Source organism: Saccopteryx leptura, chromosome X, assembly GCF_036850995.1.
Source record: "Saccopteryx leptura isolate mSacLep1 chromosome X, mSacLep1_pri_phased_curated, whole genome shotgun sequence".
Classification (NCBI taxonomy): domain Eukaryota; kingdom Metazoa; phylum Chordata; class Mammalia; order Chiroptera; family Emballonuridae; genus Saccopteryx; species Saccopteryx leptura.
In genome coordinates, this window is record NC_089516.1 from 46,048,312 (window position 1) to 46,052,612 (window position 4,301).

Here is a 4,301-nt window from a genome sequence, read left to right on the forward strand (position 1 = left end):
TGCTCTCTTCGGCTCCTTTTCTCCTTCTTCCATTGGTGACTTCTGGTCCCAGGTTTCTTTCTTCTCCCTGGAGTTGAGGTCCCAGTAAGACATTTCAGAGAACATTCAGGGGTGGTTGAGACTCCTCTTTGCTCTCATAGAACTTTGGATTTATATTTACCAAGCAAGGCATATTGTACTGTATCTTACCTTATGTATAGGTGCTGTGTGTTTATTCCTCACACCTTATGAAGTAGGTGCAAAAAAGGAAACTAAAGCAAAATAAGCCAAATAGCTTGTCCAAGATCACATAAGCAGTAGCAGAAGAGCCCTCACTTGAACTAAGTAATGTGATTCCAGAATCTTTGTACTATTCTAAGAGGTATGTACAATTTAGAGCCCATGATCTGTAACCATCAACAAATGTGTGACATTTAAGAAAATATTCCAACCATGATTATTTGAAGACCCTATACATTTTCCCATTTCTGTACAGGGTAGGCAAAAGTAGTGTCACAGTTGTGAATATGTGAAACACAGTTTATTCTTGTATTATTATTTATTAATTATTGCAGTATTTTTGTATGAATAACTGTAAACCTACTTTTGACCACCCTAGTATATTCCTGATTCATGACACTGGGTCTTAGGAATATTTTATGACAGCTGTGTTCACTAAAATCTTTTTTAAATTGATTTTATTGGTGACACTAGTTAACAAAACCATACAGGTTTCAAGTGAACAATTCAGCAAAACATCATCTGGCATAGCCCAAAATAAAGTCTTTCCACCTTCCTTTAACCCCCCTTCCTTTGCCTTCTTTTACCTCCCCCAACCCCCTTTTTTTCTGGCTATCACTATACTGTTGTCTGTGTCTATGTGTTATATTCATATACAAAACTTTTTGGCTTAATCCCTTCACCTTTTTTCACCCAGCTCTCTAGCCCCCCCCCCCACTCCTATGACAGCTGTCAGTCTACTCTCTGTATCTATGTTTCTGTTTCCATTTTGTTTGTTAAATTATTTTGTTTATTAGATTCCACATATAAGTGAGAGCATATGGTATTTGTCCTTCTCTGTCTACTGAAATTTTAATACATTTAAGACAAGAATTTTAAAAAGTGCAAATAACTTTGAAAAGACCCAGTGTTTACTAGTTCCTCCCCCCCCCCCCCCCACCCACACACATACCACCCAACATGAAGTGTACCAGGATTCTACCTTAATTGACAGGCATATTTTTCATGAACCTGTTGATGAGTGGATACAAGCATGGGGCAGAGCTCTGGAATCTGAGGGAAATCTTTTGTGGAGAGATAGCCTGTACTATCTATATGAAAAAGCTTTGTTTTGATTTTTTAAAATACTGTTGTGAAAAATGACTGAAGAGCTGCCTGACATACCAAGTAAGGTAGAATCAATGTGTAGGACATTTCATGAGTGGAGACACCAACATTAGCTGTGTGGTTTATCTGTAGCACATTTCATCATATGTTCAGAAAGATAGGTCCAGTGTCTTCCTGTTAAAATGCTCACTAAAAAAAAATAAATAAAATAAAGCCTTTCCCCAGGTCAGTGAAGTTACATTGTTTTATCCTATGCTGCACAGAGCAAAACAGATTAAGAAATAAAGTTAGGCAATCCTCTTACACATTTCCCCAGGATCCTCTCTAATGTGATTTTATTGACCTGTTTCCTTTCATGAAACTTTGAATCCTGCGATTACAAATGGATTTTCAACTGACTTTGCATCTGGAAGAAATTGTTGTTAACCATGGTAGCCAGCCTACATAACAGAAAGGTATTTTCCCTTTTTCTTTTTATTCAGTGAGAAGGGGAAAGCAGAGACAGACTCCTGCATGCACCCCGATAGGGATTCACCAGGCAAGCCCACTAGGGGAAGATGTTCTGCCCACCGAGGGCATTGCTCCATTGTTCAACCAAACTCTTCTTAGTGCCTGAGGTGGAGGCCATGGAGCCATCCTTGGTGCATGGGGCCAGCTCGCTCCAATACAGCCATGATTGCAGGTGTGGCAGGGGAGAAGTGAGAGGGGAAGGGATGGAGAAGCAGATGGGCGCTTCTGTGTGCCCTGGCCGGAAATCGAACTCAGGACATCCATACCCTGGGTCAGCACTCTACCACTGAGCCAATTGGCCAGGGCCCAGAAAATTTTCTAATGTATCTTTTTCTTTGCATGGGTTTCAGTGAATAACTTGTGGGGCACTTCTTCACACCCTGAATATGCTGAGATTCACAGTCTAAAAACTGAGCACATATCTTTTTCACCTATGAAAGGCTATATAGCCAAATATTTGGCCAACCAGGCACAGAACCTGGAAGGTCCCTGAATCTACACGTTTCTGGAATGAATAGTGTTAAGAGGCAACCAGAGCTGGCAGAAACCACAGAGGAATACAAAACCTACCATGTGTTCAAAAATACTCCCATATGTTCAGAAAGATAGGTCCAGTGTCTTCCTATTAAAATGCTCACTAAAAAATAAATAAATAAAATAAAGCCTTTCCCCAGGTCAGTGAAGTTACATTGTTTTATCCTATGCTGCACAGAGCAAAACAGATTAAGAAATAAAGTTAGGCAATCCTCCTACACATTTCCCCAGGATCCTCTCTAATGTGATTTTATTGACCTGTTTCCTAAACTGGATTGCAAATTTCACAAGGGCCAAAGATATACCTATCTCATTTATCCTATTGCAAGAACTCAATAATTATTTGTTGAAATGATGAAATGACTGAATAAATAAAGCTTTAAGAATGCTAATTTGATTTAAAAAATTGATAATAGACTAGAATTTTTATGTAATTAGGTGATCTTATTAGAACTAAAATGGAGAGAAAGGGAAGATATTGAAAGAAACTGAGGCTCAGGGAACAAGTCATTTTACTCAGATAGAAGAGGTATGGTGAACAGTGGGAAAGGACCACCTTAGCTGATCGGAATTCATTAAGAAAGGCAAAATGGCTTTAGATGCCACCCAAAGAAAAGGACTACATGAAGATGATTTTATAATTTGAGGGTCGGAGAAGCACAGTGGGAAGGAGTGTGGGAAAACAATCCAGACTAAAATAAAATCCTAAAGAGTCAGAAAATAATCTCCGTCAGAGAGCTAAAAGAGCTGGGCTGCAACTGGAGCTAGGACAAGAAAACAGTGGATGCACTGAGCAGAATCCAGCTGGGTTACCATGCAGCCAGCCAAGTGTTATTTATGCCTGAGGCAACCCTGTCATAACTTGACAGCCAAGATATTTTTGTACCAAGGAGCTGATTTGCAGTGGTAAGAGTCCTGGAGGGGCTGCCTCTATTCCTAAGAGTATAGACTCAGGATAAACAAACTAGGGTCCTTGGTCCAAATGCAGTTTGCCACCTGTTTCTTAAATAAAGTTTTATTAGATCACAGTCACCCTCATTTGTTCACATATGTCTATGGCTGCTTTTCTGCTACAATGGCAGGATAGTTCCGACGGAGACCATCTGGCCCACAAAGCTTAAATTATTTACTAATTGGCCCTTTATAGAAAAATTTGCTGACCTTGGTGTAGGCAGTCAGTCCTGAGCACCTCTCCTTACCTGCCATTGTGACCAGCAGAAAGTGGACTAAGCACAGTGTGCCCGGTGGAAGTAACCTTCCTGTCCCTAGTTTCAGTCTTAGTTCATCACAGACAAGTTATGTAACTTCCCAAATGCAAGTGTTGCCAGTCATGGTGCAGATGATAATTATTACCCTTTCTACTGTGCAGAGTCCAGTGAGAAGCAAATGGGAGAAGCTGTGGGAAAATGACCAACAAAATGCTCCAATAAGTTGTCCCTCGGGACAGCCAGCCCACACCTTGAGGAGTTGTTTGCCACATGAGGCAGGCATGGAATATTTGTATCATACACCTTCTCTTAAGAAATATTTAGCAAAACTTCTATCCTATAATTTTCCCCCCAAAATTTATTTTATTGTGATAAAATACATGTAACATAAAATTTACCATCTTAAACATTTATAAATGTATATATAGTTTGGTGGTATCAAATACATTCACAATGTTGTATGACCATCACCACCATCAATTTTCAAAATTCTTATCTTGTAAAACTGAAAGCCTGTACTCACTGAAAAATGAGTCCCCATTACCCCTCTCCCAGGCCCTCAAAAACACTATTTTACTTTGTCTTTATGATTTTGACTACTCTAAGTACTTTATACTTGTGGAATCATGCAATATTTGTCTTTTTTTATGTGACTGGTTTATCTCACTTAGGTTCTAAAGGTTCACCCATGTTGTAGCATGTGTCATAATTTAATTCTTTTTT